The 21362-nt window shown below is 42.6% G+C and overlaps 1 non-coding gene and 3 pseudogenes across 1 annotated transcript; all 4 read left to right on the top strand.

Annotated features, from left to right (window-relative positions):
* Positions 1 to 21362, top strand: part of LOC149195374 (peptidyl serine alpha-galactosyltransferase-like) — an 85377-nt pseudogene that overhangs the window by 30933 nt on the left and 33082 nt on the right.
* LOC149195377 (5.8S ribosomal RNA) lies at positions 2481 to 2634 on the top strand. The gene has a single exon (XR_016255318.1). It is a non-coding gene; the product is annotated as a 5.8S ribosomal RNA (ribosomal RNA).
* Positions 3552 to 4329, top strand: LOC149195376 (25S ribosomal RNA; annotated as a pseudogene; the record flags this gene model as incomplete).
* Positions 19681 to 20784, top strand: LOC149195375 (25S ribosomal RNA; annotated as a pseudogene).

The following is a 21362-nucleotide window of genomic DNA, read 5'->3' as shown; positions in this document are numbered from 1 at the left end:
ACAGGCTGCAAAAATTAGAGATCAAAACAAGGCAAAACAGAGCAGAGAACCCCAGCTGCACAAGGGATAACTGGTTCAGCGCAACCTCAACACAGGGGTTCTGACATTCAGCGCAGGTAGCCTTCACGGGACCTGCGTTGAAATGCAGAATCCCTTCACAGGGTCTGCGCTGAAGGAGAAACTCTCGTTTCTCACTGGGTTCTGGGTCACAGATTGCTATTTAATCTACTGTTTCAGGCCAAATAAAAGCAACAAGCAAGGTACAATCAAAGGGATGCTTTGAGGGGGTACTAAGATCTATCACAAAGGATCATCAAATCATTTGTGAGTCCATTGTTCAGATCATAGACAAGTCCAATGATTGGATCAAAGCAGCAACTGTCTACTTTGCATCTGGGAATAGCAGATGCAAAGTAGACAAACTCAAACCAAATGCAAAAGTAAATGTATAATCAACTGCATATAGCCAATGAACTCTCTCCTAAGATCACAATCAACAGATCTGAATCAAGGGCTACAGGATGATTATTTCACTCATGCAAAGGAAAACTGTAAATGATGCCACAAACACATAAAAACACTCACAGTCTTTTTGTACAAAAGGAGGCGGAATTTAAGCACAGAAAAGGAGTTATTAGACTGGTACCTATGCTGGTTACAGGCTGCAAAAATCAGAGATCAAAACAAGGCAAAACAGAGCAGAGAACCCCAGCTGCACAAGGGATAACTGGTTCAGCGCAACCTCAACACAGGGGTTTTGACATTCTGTGCAGGTAGCCTTCACGGGACCTGCGTTGAAATGCAGAATCCCTTCACAGGGTCTGCGCTGAAGGAGAAACTCTCGTTTCTCACTGGGTTCTGGGTCACATATTGCTATTTAATCTACTGTTTCAGGCCAAATAAAAGCAACAAGCAAGGTACAATCAAACAGATACTTTGAGGGGGTACTAAGATCTATCACAAAGGATCATCAAATCATTTGTGAGTCCATTGTTCAGATCATAGACAAGTCCAATGATTGGATCAAAGCAGCAACTGTCTACTTTGCATCTGGGAATAGCAGATGCAGTTCGATTGTTGTTGTCGAGTCTATGAAACAAACAATGATAGAGACACAAATAAAATGACTAAACAAATATCCCCAGCGGAGGCGCCAATTTGTTGTGGGGAAAAATGCCTATGCAGGACGATCCTATCCACCTAAGTTGTGACAGTGCCTTAGCAACAAACAGAGATAGCTATTCTAGTATTCTTCCTTTATGAATTAAGAATGAAGAGAGATGGATGGGCTAACCGGTGTCTTCCGTTTGTCCCTCGATCCGGTTTCTCTTCTCTTGGATATTTCTCAGCTACTTGCCTTCTCGCTCGCCCAGCTTCAAGAGGTTTCTGCAAGATCAAAAGAAGAGAACGCTACACAAGACATGGATTCATATTCATAACCAGTTCAGGATTAGAAATAAACTAAACATACTAATGCAATCATACATCAAAGATACATCAGTATATAGGAGAAACCAAGATAGCTTTATTGATGAATAACAAGGTTCAGGAAGAGATACAACCCAGAGGGCTCCAATCCAGCATCTCCTTCCCAGCAAATGGAATTCCTATCTCCACCCCCTTCAAAGCATTAAGCACCCAATGGTTCCAATCTCAAACCAACAGCAATTCTTTGCAATAACAAAATTCCAGCCTCTAGATCTCATGGAGGAGAGATCCATATATAGATGTTTGGAGAGAGGATGAGTCAGCTTGAAATCTGACTAGTGTCCTCTCCCTCTGTCAGTTCTTGATTCCACTTGGAGTTTCTTGCTTCCACTTGGAGATTAGGAACCTCTTACTCATCACCAGTCAAATTCACTGAGGCAAGTGTCATTGAGGAAGATTCTGGAAGCTTCCTGGGTCTTGACACCTCTTGGAATGAACCTGCCACATGTCAACTCTCGCTCAGCGCAGGTAGCCAGTGTTGGATTTGACATTCAGCGCAGGTAGCCAGTGTTGGCTTTGACATTCAGCGCAAACAGCTAGTGGAGCCACTGAATTGATCCTGAATTGACTTGTTTTTGAGCAGTTTCTGGTGGAGAACTTCTGTGAATTGTTGTGGTTTGTTAGCCTTGTTCCTCTAGGGGTAGGAACAACATGTTTAAGGACTTTGGATCCCTTAGATTATGGACATTTTATGCTCAATGCTGTAAGGCACAAAAATGTCTATAACAGGAAGGGCTAAAAGCAGTGCGAGCTCCCGGGGTGGCCACCTTAGTCCTTCACAATCACTGTTCCACACATTTCCCCCCTTTTTGCGAGGGCGTGGGGCTGGGGGAGATTGTCCTCTGTTCGAGCCTCCCCTCGTGAGGGGGTTAGACACCTTTGTTTCTCTTCCTCTCATGCGTTTTTTCTCCTTTTGCCCCTTGGCCTTACATTTGTTGTGGGGGGTGCACCTATTCAGTTTTGTGGCCAATTTTTCGGTAATACGTGGAAACGACTCTCAACAATAGATATCTCAGCTCTTGTTACGATGAAGAATGTAGCGAAATGTGATACTTAGTGTGAATTGCAGAATCCCGTGAATCATCGAGTTTTTGAACACAATTTCCGCCCGAGGCCTCGGTCGAGGGCACGTCTGTCTGCGCATCACTTCCCATTCAAACACGCTCCCTGCAATATGCTAGGGAGCAGCGGAGCTGGTCGTCCATGCCCCATGCGATGTGGTCAGCTGAAATACCTCAAATGATGTTTTGTGGCGTGTGTCAGTGAGCGGTGATCTTGTCCCCTTGGATGGGCAGTCAGCGTTAGCCGATGCGGGTTTTATGTGGCATCGCTCGAACTTGCTTTGATCTCTCTTGTCCTCCCATGGGGTAGGGTAGATTTAGCTCCAACTTTGAGACCTCAGCTTAGGCGAGAACACCCGCTGAGTTTAAACAAATAATTAAGCGGAGGAAAAGAAACTTACAAGGATTCCCCTAGTAGCGGTGAGCGAACTGGGAAGAGCCCAACATGAAAATCGGGCGGTGACGCCACCTGAATTGTAGTCTTTAGAAGCATCCTCAGGAGTAGACCTAGGCCAAGTCCCTTGGAAGGGGGCGCCTGAGAGGGTGACAACCCTGTCAGCCCTAGACCCTACCACATCACGAGGTGTTGTCGGCGAGTCGGGTTGTTTGGGAATGCAGCCTTAATTGGGTGGTAAATTCCATCCAAGGCTAAATACGGGCGAGAGATCGATAGCGAAAAAGTACCGCGAGGGAAAGATGAAAATGACTTTGAAAAGAGAGTTAAAGAGTTCTTGAAATTGCTGGGAGGGAAGCTGATGGAGGCTATCGATGCATCTCGGTTGGATGTGGAATGGCTCAGGCTGGTCCGCCGCTCGACTTGAGGTGCAAACCAACATATGCTGCTACATCGTCATAAGCGCAGGTGTATTACTGCCTATCAGTTTGCCGCTGTGGTGGTCGAGGAATGAAGCGTGCGCCCTTGTGGCGGGCCGTGTGCACCTGCGCCATCGTGGTGTTGGTTGGCGGGATTTCCATTCGACCCGTCTTGAAACACGGACCAAGGAGTCTAACATGTGTGCAAGTCGGCGGGTTTGAAAACCTGTGAGGCGCAAGGAAGCTGATGGGTGAGATCCCCTCTCTGGGGGTGCATAATCGACCAACCTTGAGCTTATGCAAAGGGTTCGAGTGCGAGCACACCTGTTGGGACCCAAAAGATGGTGAACTATGCCTAAGCAGGGCAAAGCTAGAGGAAACTCTGGTGGAGGCTCGTAGCGATACTGATGTGCAAATCGTTCGTCTAACTTGGGTATAGGGGCAAAAGACTAATCGAACCATCTAGTAGCTGGTTTCCTTCGAAGTTTCCCTTAGGATAGCTGGAGCTCACGCACGAGTTTTATTGGGTAAGGCAAATGATTAGAGGCATTGGGGGCGTAACGCCCTTGACCTATTCTCAAACTTTAAATAGGTAAGAGGGTGCGGCTGCTCCATTGAGCTGCACCGTGGAATCGAGAGCTCCAAGTGGGCCATTTTTGGTAAGCAGAATTAGCGATGCGAGATTAACCGAAAGTTGAGTTACGGTGTCGAATTGCATGCTAACCAAGATCCCATAAAGGGTGTTGGTTGATTAAGACAGAAGGACGTTGGTCATGGAAGTCGAAATCTGCTAAGGAGTGTGTAACAACTCACCTGCCGAATCAACTAGCCCCGAAAATGGATGGCGTTGAAGCGCGCAACCTATACTCGACCATCAGAGCAATTCACTGGCTCCGATGAGTAGGAGGACGTAGGGGTCATTGAGAAACCTCGGGCATGAGCTTGGGTGGATCGGCCTGTTACAGGGAAAAGTGTCTACTTAGAACTGCTCTATCCCACTAAGGTGTGACAACTGCCTTAGAAACAAACAGATAAAAACTACTTTTTTTTTTCTTTATGAATTATAGATAGAGAGGAACAGAAAGACCAACCTCTGTCTTGTGCTAATCCTTCAATTCGATCCCTCTCTTCTTTGATAGTCCTCAGCTACCTGCTCCCTTGCACACCCAACTTCACAAAGTACTTGTAAGATCACAGAAGCATAGCACTATACAAAGACATGGATCTATAATCATAAACAATCTAGGATCAGATGTAAATTGACCATACAAATGTAACAAGCATAAATGATACAAAAGCATGAATGAAAAATCAAATAGCTTTTATTGATAAAAAAGAAAAGATCCAGGAGGAGTTACAACCAGTTGTTTCGACCCAGCATCAAACTCCCAGCAAAGAAGCCCCTCTTCACCTCAAACAAAGCTTAGATCACCCAACAATCTGATGTTTGTCTCTAGAAACCAACAAAAATTCCTTACAATATGCAAAATTCCAGCCCTTGGATCTCTGGGATGAGGGATCCATATATAGATATCTGTAAGGGGGATGAGTCAGCTTGTGATTTGATTAGTGTCTTCTCTCTTACAGTTCTTGCTTCCACTTGGAGACTGAGGGCCTCTTACTCATCCTTGGATGAATTCAGTGAGGCAAGTGTCACAGGAGAAGATTCTAGAAGCTTCCATTGCCTCTCCACCTCGCGGAATGACACTGCCATTTGTCATTTCTCGCCCATCACACCCCACAGAAGGGACTTTTGAAATGCAACACACCCTCACAATGTATTTAGGTGAGATGCAATGCACTTAGCCAGTGGAGCAGCTGCAATGATCCTGTTTTGACCAATTCTGAGTAGTTTCTCATGGAGAACTTCTGGGAGAACCTGTAATCTGTTGACCTTGTTCCTTTAGGGGTTAGAACAACACTTTTAGGGACTTAGGAGCCCTTGGTTTATGGACATTTCATGCTTGCGGTTATAGGGCACAAAAATGTCTATAACAATTTCCCCCTAAAGTATGAGGCTGTTAACCTTTTGGTGTCGGGTGAAATGCTTTATTATGAGGATCCGAAGTTCTTTTAATGTTGGGAGGAGACCTGTAATAAGATACAATACAATACATTATCTTCATACTATTTTCATGATCTAGCTGAGGTGGGCATTCCCATGCTCAGCTTTATAAATTTATTTTCATGTACATAGGATAGACAATCGTCTGAGTGTAGACTGATGATTCTGATAGAGCCATCATCCTTTTGAGTGGATGATTATCTATGCGGCAATGATGTACATTTAATGTACTTATTTCCCTAAATATATATCATAGCCCGGATGGATGAAACTAGATCCGGGGTCTTCAATCTCGTCTGATCTTCACTCGATGTACAAGTCGATCCATGTGAGAAATGTTCTGAAGTCGAACATGGAAAGACATCGCTTGATTACCAGTCAATGATGTAAACTGTTAACAAGCGCGAGAGGAATCATCGATAATGATAATGACCCTCAAGGTACTGAAGTACAATTCACGTGGTGTGAATAAAGGACTTGGCGTCAAACACCACATAAAATCTTTTGGTCGAAGGCCATTGATGTAAACTTGTCGCCGGAAGTGAGAAACTTGCCATTGAGGCATGCAAGCTTCAAAGTATTGAATGGGGTGTTCCTAGATCAACTTCTCGGATAATGAGCTGATGTCGACAAGAAGTGATCCGTCACAGGAGGGCCTTAATGAATCCCACATCAATGACACGGAAAGGAGCAAATTATTTTAATGGAGGTGAAAACAATCTGGTGATATAAGGTTCAGGGTGGTGGTCATGAAAGAATGGAGTATAATGTATGATAGTGGGTGAGACACAGGTGAATTCTCTGAATGACTTCTCTTGAACATATCGGTGACACTGATGTGATGGATTGGTAGCATTAACCCCAAATGTGGATGGTATGGCATGACCATGGTGATGTGACCGGTGAATGAAACAACCCAACCCGACTCAAACACAGAGTGGAAGTGTCATGTTCAAGAGCGACTTGCTACCAACAAAGTTTCTTTGAGTTTTCTTCCCAATTTTTCCCCAGTCATTGTTGACTAGTACCTCTTTATTTTTGTCAATATCTAGGAGGATAACATATGCTTGTTCTATAATTTTCCCTTCGGGCAAACTCATCGCTATGTTTTAATGAGCCTAGCGATAGTGAAACTCGTTCTCATCTATAGAAACGTTTGTCGCTATTAATCTTTTTAACGAGTTTAACGACAAAGATAACTCGGTCCTTTTCAATTTTAGAGAGTCTGAAAAGGAACGTAAACGTAACTCCAAAATTCCTTTTTCGTCATCTAATCCCTTAAGTCCGAAAAAGTATAAAACAATACAGAAGGGATGAATTTTCGATACTTTTAACGAGCCGAACAAAACAAGCGCTCGATCTTTTTGTGTAATAATCCCTCAGGTCCAAAAAGATTAAAATCTAGAGGAGGGATAGCACTTCCTGTCCCTTTAACGAGCTAGAGAGGCCAATGGCTCGGCAATCTTTTCATATTTTACGAGTCAATTGAAAAGAGCTTAAAGGAGACTCGTCTTTTGAGGAACGAGTGATAAAATGGGTAGCAGCTAATTCCAGGTAAAGTTTGGAATTTTCCAATCACGGCGGTGTCACAAGGATGGCTAGTGAAATCACTCTTCACATCTGTTCTTCAAAATGGGTAAAAAATCAAATGGAGGTGAATGATCGGCCAATGAAAAAGTGGAGGTGACGGTGCAAACACGACCAAGGCTTTAATAGCTGAAGTACTACATTCATGATGGTTATTTACCGAGGAATAGTTCATTTTTTAACGAGCTTAAACACGGGGGAAAACATTTGCTCATGTCTTATGTTTATTCTTTAACGAGCTTGAACTATGTGCTAAAAATACTCGATTAAATGGTCCCATTTTGATTTTACTATAAATAGCTCTGTTCTTTCAAAGATGGTACTGTATCTTTAACTACTTCATCAAACTAGTCAAAAATGAACAATATATGCTTGAAAACGAGTTAGAACACTAATATTTTACTTTGAACTACGTAAAAAGTAATGAAAAAGCGTTTTTACCTCTCATTTTACCATTTCATTTGAACTTTGGTTTGTTGGAGCTTTGGAGGTGCTTTCCCCCTTTGATTTTCATCAGCTGATTTTGGGAGATTCTATGGACGATCCTCGGCGTCGTCTGAACCAGGTAGGAGCTAAACCAGAGCTCTTTCATTTCATGGTTTCCATTTTGCATTTTGAGTTTGATTCCTAGTTTTTCTGAGCCCCTGGGGTTTGAAAAACTCGTTTTGCGTTCAGCGCACCCTCTGTGTATCGAAAATTGCGTTGAATGTTGGCCAGTCTGAAGGGCACATGACATGCAATGCACCCAGAGCACTGCTGTAGGTGCGATGGGCGCAGAGAAGGAATTCTGTGCACAATTTTTGATGGAAATTTTGCCTGTTTCTTACCAAAATCAGGATCTAACTCTTCTCTTGTTTGTTTTTCAGAGATCTTTGGAGTAAGATGACTATTACATGGAGAGAATGTGAGCATGAAGAAGAAGACGTGCTTTCCCTACATGATCCAGTTACAGTAAACGCACTGCGGAACTGTGGCTTGCTGAAGTTTTTCCACATTTCTAGCACGAGACAACAGATCAACTTACTGCAGTATTTGCTCGATGCTTGGGATCCTACCAACCAGGTTTTCCATATCAGGGGCAAATCTATCCCCTTGACTGTAGTAGACATCTATTTCTTGACTGGCTTGTCGAGGCGGGGTACTCCCATCTCTTTATCAGGTTCGGCCCGGGGAGGCGACTCTGTGAGAAATTATGTTCGTCGGTACTGCAGAGAAGGATCTCAGCCGAGTAAAGACGACAAGATCATCATCTGTGACATCACTAACAGGTCCCTCAGGACTATTCTATTTACTTTTGGTAGGATGGCCGGTGGTGCGGCTCTTCATGTAGCCAACTGATCTTACATGCAGTATGCCTTGGAATGCCTCCAACCGAAGGTGTTCAACTGGTGCGATGCAGTACTTCTTGCGATGAAAGAACAATTGACCAAGATAAAGAGCAGGAGGTTGAAGAACTTTGGGTACGGTTCTATTTTGACCGCCTTTGCCTTGGAGACGATACCACTGATGCAGCCGCAATATATTGCACTCGATTTACCTTCTCCTACTGAACCACATATGCAGAGATGGGTTGACCATATGTCTAGGCATGCTGGCCTGTCTCAGATTTCATTTTCTGATACCTTCTTCAGGTGGTTTGATCATCAGGAGATGGTTTATTTGATTTTCAGGAGATGGTTTATTTCGAGTATCCATACACTGGCATGGACTTCCGGGGTGATCCAGATTTAGTATTGCGGGATGGTAAACAATGGGGCGCCATTGGTAAAATCTTTGACCATATTCTTGTTTATCGTTTTTCGTTTATAATGTCCTTGTGATTTATTCTATCAAGACTTTAATCAAACTCATGTGTACATGCAGATGCTGGTCCTGTTCGTCCAGTAGTTCGCCTGAGAGTACCAGCTGCTGCCCCAGTAGGAGAGGCCGTCGAAAGGGCTATCCTTCGTGACCTCTACATGGCCGAGACTCTCACAGCATTACAGGAGTAGGTTGAGGGCCTCACTCTTGGTATTCTAGATGTGAGGACTGACGAGCTACCTTTGAGGTTACAGCGGCATACTACTGGTGTGCCCAGACGATGGACTCATCTCTTACGCATGATCGCACAGGCTGTGACTTGCTATCACGAGCATCATTAGACTAGCGTGCCCCCTAGCATTTTGAGTTTTTTGGCCATTTGCCCGATTTTGTCTTGGTTATAGAACATTATGTGTAAACCATAAACAGTTATATATATTTTTGATTTTCGGAGTTCTATTTTGGTTAAGTTACATGATCCAAATGCAAACATTGATGATATGTTTCTTTTTATAAATGTTGCAAATGTCTATCTAACACAATTTTATAATGAGTCAGTTAATGTGTTTAAGTTTATGGAAATGTGTTGATATTGAATAAAATCAAATTGTCTTTCCAAAATCTTAACCCTTAGGAACATGCGATAAGTAGCTGGGTTTCGGACGGAATATATACCATTGAGTTGTAGTATTACGAGTTGTGAGTCTAGCCTGACAATTAGTTAGCGTACACCATGTGTGATGGCATCAGAGAGAAGTTCTATCAACGCGCTATATTCAGCGATGTTATTTGTTGATCGACCAATACATACCCCTCTGAAACTTACTAACTTGCCTCTTGGATAAAAAATAGCCCAGGTTGTGGAAGATAGGTTCCGCGAACTACGACTTGCTCCGTCGGCATATCCAACACATGACTCCAATAGGTTCGACATTTGCAATAAATGTAAAAAGTGGATTACTTGACCAAAATAAACACTTTAGCGAAAACAAAAACATAACAAAAGCATACCGGTTACCATTACGCATAGTAACGCTTGAGGTACAACCCATTACAAGGTTGCACCAGTGGAATTCCGTCATAATCCATTAACTCGTAGGCTCCTTTTGCTAACACTCGTTTAACAATATAGGGGCCCATCCATAAAGACTTAAATTTACCTGCTCCCAATTTATCGGATTCTTGGTCGTAAAGCAAGACCAAGTCACCTTCTGAGAAGACACGGGGTTTGACATTTTTGTCAAACTACGCCTTGACTCGTTTCTTATGGGCTTTGTTAGCCAAAGCGGAATCACGACGGGTTTCATCCAATTGGATTAATTCCAAGAAACGAGCTTCTTCTTCTGAAGTTCCGGGGAGGAGATCAATTGCGAGTTTGAGAGACGATATTTCACACTGGATTGGTAAGACTGCTTCCAGGCCATATACCAGTTGGAAAGGTGTAAACCCGGTTGCATTCCTTACTGATGTTCGGTAAGCCCACAAAGCTGAGTACAGGATTAGGTGCCATCTTCTTTTGTGGACTCCAATCATCCTTTGCAGCATGCACTTTAGGACCTTGTTGATTGCTTCAACTTGTCTGTTGGCTTGCGGATAATATGGAGTAGAGCTGTCGTGAGAAAACCCTAGTTTGGCAGCTAATTCGACCATCATGTGATTGTGAAAATGTGATCCATGATTTGTGACTATAACCTGTGGTACGTCGAATCTGGCGACTACATGATTGAAAAAGAAGAGGGCAGCTGTTTCACCAGTATTATCTAATGTAGGCATCGCCTCGGCCCATTTGGTAAAATAGTCAACTGCGACTATGATATACCCATGCCCCCCGGTCGAGGTGGGGTTACATGTCATGAAATCGATGCCCCATTTGGCGAATGGCCCAACAGCCATTATTGGCTGCAGAGGTGCGGGCGGTCTTCTGGTTTTGCTATCAAAAATTTGACAAGCATGGCAACTTTTGACTACGGTTATGCAATCTTTGAACATTGTTGGCCAGAAGTATCCTTCTCGTAAGATTTTTTGCGTTGTAGCATATCCAAATTGATGCCTCCCACACGCGCCTGAATGATAATCATTCAGGACTTTTTCGGCCTCCTCATGGGTGAGGCACCTTCTCAGAACTGTATCGATACGATGACGGTAAAGTGTATCACCGACGATCATGTAGTCTTTTGGTTGGTATCGAATACATTTTTGTTCGGAGTGGGAGGTGTTTGGCCTGTATTTTTGGGTTTGGAGATAAATGATTATATCCCCATACCACTCATTGCTTGCAGATATCAGAAACATATTTTCGTCCACGATTGTTTCTTCGGATGTGTCATCGTTGGACGACGATGGGAGATCACACAATAATTCTGCAAAAACTAGAGCTTTCTTTGACTTGGATTTTACAAATTCCAGATCAAACTCTTGTAGGATTGCTATCCATTTTGAATATTTGCCAGCCAGCAACTATCGCGACAATATATAAGTCATGGGGTTGCAATCTGACAAAATGGTAGTTTTCTGAAAGAGGACATAGTGTCGAAATCTCTGTATCGCTTGAACAACTGCAAGTGCTAGCTTTTCAACGTAAGAATATTTTCTTTCTGTATCATTTAAGTTTTTACTTAAATAATATATAGGATGTTCAATTCCATCGACTTCTTGAACTAAAACCATTGCGATGGTCGTATCCGCTGCAGCCAGATACAGGTTAAAATCTTTTTGATAATCAGGAGCATACATTAATGATGCTTTCATTAGTGATTCTTTTAAAGCATCAAAGGAAGTTTGCGCAACCTGATCCCAAACAAAGGGTACTTCCTTCTTCGAAAGACGTGTATAACCTTTAGCAAGTTCGGCGTAATTTGGAATGAACCTCCTCAGAAAGTTTGCTTTCCCATGGAGTTTCTGAATTTGAAGCAAATTCGAAGGTGGAGGCAAATTTATGATTGCCTGGACCTTACATGGGTCGAGACGAATCCCGTCCTTCGAGACTACAAAGCCAAGTAAATGACCAGAATTGACGCAAAATACACATTTGTGTGGATTGAGTCGTATCTTGTAGTGTCGGCAACGTAGAAATATTGCTCTTAAATGTTGCGGATGATCATTCTGCTTTCGCGAATGAGCCGGAAGGTCGTCGAGGTATGGTTGAACGATGTTTTTGATGTCATGGAAGGCATAATTCATTGCCCTCTGAAACATCACCCCTGCGTTCTTTAAACCAAAGGGTAATTTTCGATATGCGAATGTGCCCCACGGACAAATAAATGCAGTCTTTGATTGGTCCTGTGGGCGGATATTTATTTGATTATACCTAGAGAATCCATCCATGAATGAAAAGATTTCGCATCTGGCGCATTCATCAATTATCTGGTCAATGAAGGGTGTAGGGTAGTTGTCTTTTGGACAAGCTTGATTTACATCCCTATAATCGACGCACACTCTAATTGTTCCTTGTTTTTTCATAACAGGGACAATATTCGATACCCAATCGGTTAGAGGAACCGGGTATATGAAACCAGCATGGAGAAGTTTTTCAACTTCTGCCTTAATGGCAGCGGCTTTCTTGGGGTGCACCTAGCGTAGCCGTTGTCGTACTGGTTTGACATATGGATACATCTTAATTTCATGTTCAACGATACTCGAGTCAATGCCTGGCATTTCACTATATGACCAAGCAAAGACATCTCTGAATTCGTGAAAAAGAGCGTTATATATTTCCAATTCTGAAGGAGAACAACATTTGCCAACATAAATATTCTCTACAACATCTGTTTTGGTCGAGATATTTATGGCGATAGTCTCTTCAATGTTGGACAAGTTTCGCTTGGAATCCACCGTGTTTACAGTATTTGATAGGAAATCAAAGATTGAAGGATGATAAAGGTCATCTTTAGTTTCTTCTCCACAATCCAGAAGAAGGGAACGATGGTGGGAATCATTCCATGGTGCTCCTTCAATTACCATTGATTGGACAATTCCTTCGTCGGTGACATGCACTTGTGACCAAGGATCTGAAGGGGTACCATATTCTTTAGACCTCTCTATCCAAATGCTTGATGAGCGTTGATTTGGGTTTGCCTCCCATGCTAGGAACATTGATTGCTACAATATTTCCATTGGGCTTGGGGGCAAAACCATTGCATGATCCATGTCGATATCGTTTTTTGAGATCTTTCTAGAAGATATCATGTTGCAGGTTCCTATCAACGCTACGTCCACCAGGTTGATTGGAGGTGGAAGGGCGAAAGTTCCCATTAGTATAGGATCTTTTAATAGGCCTACTCCGATATTTTGAAGTGAATGGGGGCTTCCATGGATCATGGGAATGCTTCCTGTAACTTGATAACCATTGGGGAGGAAGTTTTGTTGATCGACGATTGTAATCCCTCCTTGAAAGGGAAATGCAATCTTCCTAAAATAGGTCGACACAACAGCCGCCATAGCATATATCCATGGCCTTCCTAGTAGGATGTTGTAATCAAGATTTCCATCAATTACTTCAACAGCTATTTCTATTGTTTTCCCTCCTAGTTCAACTTTCAAGTTACTTAGAATACCATATGGGGTATATGTCCTTCCGTCGAATGATTTTAATGTCGTCGAAGATCACGACAAGGTTGGAGATCCTAAAGTTTTCTAGCAACTCATCGACATAATGCATGTAGATGCTCCCTCATCAATAATTTTTTGATGAACAATTTTGTTGAGGGATTTCACTTGAACAAGGAAAGCTAGTTGAGCTGGTAATTGAGGATCGTATCCTTTATGGTCGAAGGATACAATATTGGAATCCTTTGGGTCTATCTCACCAATGGCTGATAATAAAGCCTGCCTTTGGGATGGGCAATTCTGTAGTACTTCAAGAGTCAACATAGCGGATGGTGATTGGGCCAAATCTTCCACTATATTATAATGTTGTGCTGCTCTAGTGCGGGGATTAAATGTCAACTTGTGTACTACTCCCTTTGGCAGTTTTATCGTCAATTCGGGAATGGTAGGTGGCGCAACTTCTGTCGAAGTTGTTGTCGATCTACTAGGTTGATCTTTATCCTTGTTGTTCGACAGCTGTGGATTCCCATAATCTTTGTTCCTTGTCGATATCAAAGCATCATTTTGTTGTTTTGAAACCGATAACATTAGCACTTGAGATGGGGATGCATTTCCACTTTCAACTAGATTTGTTCCTAGATTGGGGAACGGATCAGTTAACACTGCGGAGGTTTTTGAATTCTTCAAGAATTTCTTAAGCTCAGCTCTGTGTGGACAATTTGCGGTCCAATGATCCTCATCACATATGAAGCATGGATTTTTTGGTTTCCTATCTCCAGGAGGGTTTGAAGAAGATTTTTCAGGTGATGATTCCTCCTGTTTCTTCTTCTTCCCTTTGCCTTTCTTCTTGCTTCCTAGTTGTTTGGTTTCTTTGCCTTTATCTGTCGATACGGCATTTACTTCCGAAGCAAGAAGTTCATCTTTTGCATTTTGACTTGAAATCTTACAGGCCTTTTTGGATGTAGCCTTTGTCGATTTCGTGTGTGTTGTGCCAATCACGCCATCGCCAGCATGAGAGTCATTGCTCGATTTAGGAGGGGGAGGAATTGAGAATTCCAGTCTAGGGGCGTCAGGTATTTTTTCGTAGAGCATGTCAGACTAAGTGTAAATCAAGTCCAGATATTCCGCACGAGTGATAACTTGCTCTTCTGTTACGACTCCCCCCTTTGCCACATCTTCCGTGATGGAAGGCAGTAATGACTTGATAAACCATTCAGCTAAGAGCTGATCGGGGACATACGTTTTTACCATCCTACGACGACACCGCCACTCATGTATATGATTAGATATGTGAGTGGTCGTTGTCTATTTGAAGTTGGTAAGAAGTTTTGTTCCCGTTTCATACCTTATTGGTAACTGAAAATGGGTTAAAAAGGTTGTGGCTAAGGTACTGAAGTTGTCGAACGAAGCTCTAGGCAATTCGATGTACCATTTTGCCGCCGGACCCATTAACATCCTCTGAAAGAGGTGAAGTCTTATCAAATCATCATTTAGGGTGTTTGATGAACACCATAGATGAAAGGTCATCATGTGATTCGATGGATCTTCACCCGGATTTCCATTAAATTTAGGAATATCTGATGGAATTTTATGCGGAATCGCTGGCCACCAAGGAGCGTAAGCGATTGGATCATTTGTTAACTGGTTTAAATCAGGTAACTCCAAAGTTGCCACAAAGGGTAATTGTTGATTCAGGTTAGTTGAAGCATACCCAGGATAATATGGGATTGCCTGAGCAGTTGGTCTTTGCATACCTGCATAATGCATTTGATGCTGGTATGTTTGGTAAGGTTGGTGGGCATGACCATTGTGAAATGGTTGATTTTGACCGTTTTGAATGTATGGCTGTCCACTATTAGCAAAGGTTTGTTGCTCAGAACCTTGGTATACTTGTTGGAAATGCGGTTGTTGGTATTGCACCAGCCATGGTTGTGAAGCCATGTGCTGTTGCCCGATACTAACAGTTTGACCAAGATGAGGTGTAATTGCACCCGTCTGAACTTGTGTCATTCCACCGGTCGGTGATTGTGGTTGAGTCGCAGGGTCAAGGGGCTGTTGCATTACAACCTGAGAAACCTAAGGTTGGCATACAACAGGCAGCGCTTGAACTTGCAACACCGTCACAATAGCCGGCGTAGTTGGGATATTTGACATAGGTAAGCATTGTTGCATCGTGTATACAACTCTTGGTTGTTGAGGTAGTATAGGTACCCAACCGCTTGAGGTAATTCTAATATAACCTGAATGTGGTTGTGAACTCCCGTATGGATATCCTCCCGGAGGGCATAATGAAAGGGTATACTGCCCCCCATATGGTGGTAATACAGAACTCAAGGGAATTGTTTGCCCTTGGGGGATGGACTGCCCAAATTGACCTATAAATGGATCAATTTGTTGAGACTCAACATAAGAGTTTCCGGATATTATTCTGGATGAACAAACAGGAACAGACCATACTATTGAAATATCCCCTGAGTGGACTCCTTCTAGCGGTTGAGAGCTAGTCGGGATAGATGGTATACCGACGAACATTGTCGGAGTGATAGCAGGGAGTTCTGTTGTCACTGTGTCAGACGACACAGTCCTAGATGTTGACGGTTGTTCAGAAATTTGTAGTCTATCCAAAATATTACCTAGCGATTCTACAGGAGCTTCCGCTGGTGGTAGACTAACTTCTGATGAAGAAGGATATAGAGTGACCCCGACTCCAAATTGCGTTGGAGTACTTGTTGGAGGATCTTCTACAATTTCTTCTATGGCAATTAGACCAGGTGGAAGGGGAAGACCATCAGGTCCGTAGAATATTTCTGGTGCCGAAGAAGGTGTGAAATCGGCATCGACAGATGTTTGAAGAGCAAGACTCTCCGAACCAGTTGTAGATGGAACTGGTTTGGTAACATAAGTGTTTACTCTCAGACTAGGATCAGTATCACTATCCTTCTGTGGCTGCTGAACTTCTTCTGTAGAGGCAGGGATTCTAGAAATGTTTGGAGTAACCGGAGTCTCTGATGTCTTTGGAACACTTGTTCTAACTTTAATAGGAGATTTGGAACCGGTTAAATGAGTTCGCTTTGTTTGTACTGGTTTCGATTCCGGAGACAAAGATGGTTGACTCGTAAGCCTCCGCGAACGACAAGGTTTCAATTGACTTTCTTCCACGATTGCGGATTACTTGATCAACTAAAATAAAGGGGAAGTATGTTTCAGAATTAAATGAATTTTAGATGCTTTGACACAACTTGCTTTTTCAGTTTTTAAGAGTCGAGAAAAAACAAAAGATGACTCTAGTCTCCTTCGATTTTTAATGAACCTGAAGTGACAAGTGCTTAGATGGAACTTTTCCGTTAAGGAGTCTGAAAAGGAATGAAAGGGACTGCTCTAGAAGTCTAGGTAGAGGGAGTACCAAACCAATCGCAAAACTGCAGAATACTTTTTATGGTACGACAGTCAATCTTCCTGAATACTGTGTTCAGTGCATTGCAATCGATAGGGCGGCAGACACGACTTCCTATGGATAAAGGATTAAGCCTATTGGGGTCTCCCAAAATATACTCGACGGTACGTGGGAGCACAAGTCCGTATTGGCACTTATCGTCTCAAAGCGGAGGAATCACCCAACCATAAGTGGGAACAACAGTTACCAGGCTTTACGACGCCGGAATATGTCTCTAGCCTAGACTTCTAAATGTTGTGTGTTAAGTTCCAAAGCGTTGTTAGATTCATTGAATTTATTTTAAGTTGATATTGTTTATGAAGTTTTCCTTTCGGGTTCACCACGAGATGTAGATGTAATTCCTAAAATGCAATCTAAGATGATAAAAAAACTTTCTATCTATTTTAAGCAATGAAAATCCTAGCTACTAGGGAAAAGAAAGACAAAATCTTTTCACAAAAAGCAAAGAGCACACTCTAAATGCACTTTCCTAAATCAAGCCAATCAGACTGTCTATATGCAAATGCACATGCATGTATTTGTTTTCGACTTTCTTAGTATATGGATGCTAAAAAGAAAGTTGATGCACAAATCTGAATTTCTTTTCAAGCGACAAATATCAACAAGCTTCTTTTCGAAATAAAAAAAATGGAGACGATTACAACACCTTTCGATTTTGAATTGAATACTTGTTCTTGACACTAGAAAATTACAAATTCAGACCAAAAGCAATAGTAACAGGATAATTGACCATCAAAAGCAATCAAACTTTTTCCTACGATCGAAATCGACACTTGTGACAGATTCAAATCAAAGGACGACAGTACGACTATGCTACTTTTGCAAAGGAGAACTGTAAATGACTCAACAAACACACAAAAACATCTACAGTTCTTTTGTACAAAGGAGGCAGAATAATAGCAAGGAAAAGGGGTTTCAAATAGACATATACTCATCACAGGCAGCAATATTCAGGAATAGAACTGGAAAGAATGAATCATAGAAGCCACAACTACACAGAGCTAGTCTGATCAGTGCACCTGTAACACAGAGAATCTGAAATGCAGCGCAGGTTTTCCACTTGGGAAGTGCGCTGAAATTCAGAATCTCTGAACAGTACCTGCGTTGGGCCAGAAACGAGACTCTGTTCGGGTTCCAGGTCATAGTTTGCAGTTCAGTTCTTGGGTTTTGGCCAAGTAAAAAGCAATCAGTAATGGAACAATCAGGGGTAGATCTAAGGAGGATCTAAGAGCTATCACAAGGGCAATCAGATAGTTTGTGATTCAGTTGTTTAAATCATAAACAGATCCGGTAGATGGATTGAATTAGCAGTTATCTACTTTGCATTTGTTATGGCAAATGCAGTTCGAATGCTACTTGTAATTTTATGAAACAAACAACAAAGAATGATAAACAAACAAACTAATTAGCTCCCCAGTGGAGTCACCATTTTGTTACAGGGAAAAGTGTCTATTTAGAGCTACTCTATACCACTAAGGTGTGATAGTTGCCTTAGAAACAAATAGAGAAAAACTACTTTTGTTTTTCCTTTATGAATTATAGATAGAGAGGAACAGAAAGACCAACCTCTGTCTTGCACTAATCCTTCGATTCAATCCCTCTCTTCTTTGATAGTCCTTAGCTACCTGCTCCCTTGCACGCCCAACTTCACAAAGTACCTGTAAGATCACAGAAGCATAGCACTATACAAAGACATGGATCAATAATCATAAACAATCTAGGATTAGATGTAAATTGACCATACAAATGTAACAAGCATCATTGATACAAAAGCATGGAGGAAAACTCAAATAGCTTTTATTGATAAACAAGAAAAGATCCAGGAGGAGTTACAACTAGTTGTTCCAACCCAGCATCAACCTCCCAGCAAAGAAGCCCCTCTTCACCTCAAACAAAGCTTAGATCACCCAGCAATATGATGTTTGTCTCTAGAAACCAACAGCAATTCCTTACAATATGAAAAATTCCAGCCTCTGGATCTCTGGGATGAGGGATCCATATATAGATATCTGTAAGGGGGATGAGTCAGCTTGTGATTTGATTAGTGTCTTCTCTCTGACATTTCTTGCTTCCACTTGGAGACTGAGGGCCTCTTACTCATCCTTGGTCGAATTCAGTGAGGCAAGTGTCACAGGGGAAGATTCTGGAAGCTTCCATTGCCTCTCCACCTTGCGAAATGACACTGAAATTTGTCATTTCTCACCCATCACACCCCACAGAAGGGACTTTTGAAATGCAATGCACCCTCACAGTGTATTTAGGTGAGATGCAACGCACTTAGCCAGTGGACCAGCTGCAATGATCCTGTTTTGACCAATTCTGAGTAGTTTCTCGTGGAGAACTTCTGGGAGAAGCTGTAATCTGTTGACCCTGTTCCTTTAGGGGTTAGAACAACACTTTTAGGGACTTAGGAGCCCTTGGTTTATGGAAATTTCATGCTTGGGGTTGTAGGGCACAAAATGTCTATAACACGACCCCCGGTGAAGGTTCCATGTGAACAACACTTGGACATGGGTTAGTCGATCCTAAGAGATGGGAAAGCCTTGTATCAAGGGTACACTCTGCACGAGCATCAAAAGGGAATCGGGTTAATATTCTCGAACTGGGACATGGCAGCGAGCGGCAATGTTAGGAAATCTAGAGACGTCGTCGGGGGCCTCGGGAATAGTTATTTTTTCTTTTTAACAGCTTGCCCACCCTGGAATCGGTTCACCCGGAGATAGGGTCCAGTAGCTGGAAGAACACCGCATGTCTTGCGGTGTTCGGTGCGCCCTCAACGGCCCTTGAAAATCTAGAGGACCAAGTGCCGTTCATGCCCGATCATACTCATAACCGCATCAGATGTCCAAGGTGAACAACCTCTAGTCAATAGAACAACATAGGTAAGGGAAGTCAGCAAAACGGATCCGTAACTTTGGGAAAAGGATTGGCTCTGAGGGCTGGGCCTAGGGGTCTGCGCCCTCAACTTGTGGGTTGTCGGCAGTCTGCCCAAGCCGCTCTCACGGTGAGGGCGGGAAATCGCGTGCCAATTGGGCTATGGGCATAGAATGCCCCATGCCAGGGGCTTTTCCCTAGGTGTCAAACAGTCGACTCAGAACTAGTACGGGCAAGCGGAATCCAACTATTTAATTAAAAAAAAGCATTGCGATGGTCCCTGTGGATGCTGACGCAATGTGATTTCTGCCCAGTGCTCTGAATGTCAAAGTGAAGAAATTCAACCAAGCGTGGGTAAACGACGGGAGTAACTATGACTCTCTTAAGGTAGACAAATGCCTCATCATCTAATTAGTGACACGCATGAATGGATTAACGAGATTTTGACTGTCCCTATCTACTATCTAGTGAAACCACAGCCAAGGGAACGGGCTTGGTAGAATCAGCGGGGAAAGAAGACCCTGTTGAGCTTGACTCTAGTCCAACTTTGTGAAATGACCTGAGAGGTGTAGAATAAGTGGGAGCCGTTTTCGACGCAAGTTAAATACCACTACTTTTAACGTTATTTTACTTATTTCGTGGGGCGGAGACAGGGCACTGCCCCTGTTTTTGGCCTTAAGGCACGTTTCGGCGGGTCGATCCAGGCGAAAGACATTGTTAGGTGGGGAGTTTGGCTGGGGCGGCACATCTGTTAAAAGATAATGCAAGTGTCCTAAGATGAGCTCAATGCGAACAGAAATGTCATGTGGAACAAAAGGGTAAAAGCTCATTTGATTTTGATTTTCAGTATGAATACAAACCGTGAAAGCATGGCCTATTGATCCTTTAGATTTTCAGAATTTGAAGCTAGAGGTGTCAGAAAAGTTACCATAGGGATAACTGGCTTGTGGAAGCCAAGCATTCATAGAGACACTGCTTTTTGATCCTTCGATGTCGGCTCTTCCTATCATTGTGAAGTAGAATTCACCAAGTGTTGGATTGTTCACCCACCTGTTAGACTCCGTCTCATGTCAGAGATTGATTCTTCTTCAAAACCCTGTTTTGAAGAAGAAATCATTAATGTGTTGTTTTAGATTATGTAATTTATCTCCAGATCTTCAAAAGGGAGCAGCTTCCTCAGCTCCTATCTCTGCAAAAGCACAAACACAAAACAAAACATACATCAGACTCTACTGTTGATGAATTTGGTCCAGTTTACTATCAACAACTTCGTCATATGGTTTCAGATAAATTTCAGGACAATCTCTTTGTGCAATTATTTTTGCTCCATCCAGTATCGTGTTGTGAAACAGAACGCTGACGATGCATTTTATGAGTTGCAAAGTCCACAAGAACAAATTCAAGCTTATGTGTTTGATGTGGTTCGAGTAAATGTTCCAAAGACGAATTTGGATGAATTATTTGAGCAAAAGGGCGATGTTGCTAAAGTTGTGTTAGAAGAGCTTGTAAAAGAAATGGGGTCATATGGGTATAACATACAACAGATACTTGTGGTTGATATAGTTCCGGATCCTTCAGTACAGAAGGAAATGAATGAGATCAATGCAGCTCAACGACTTCAACTTGCAAGTGTGTTGGATGAAGTTAGAGAGGGGTCGCGTGGGAAAGAGAATTC

Source organism: Pinus tabuliformis, chromosome 2_2 (genome assembly GCF_031772625.1).
Source record: "Pinus tabuliformis cultivar Carrire ecotype Pingquan chromosome 2_2, CPIR1, whole genome shotgun sequence".
NCBI classification, from domain to species: domain Eukaryota; kingdom Viridiplantae; phylum Streptophyta; class Pinopsida; order Pinales; family Pinaceae; genus Pinus; species Pinus tabuliformis.
Note: the sequence above shows the minus strand (reverse complement) of the source record. Positions and strands in the feature narration are given on the sequence as shown.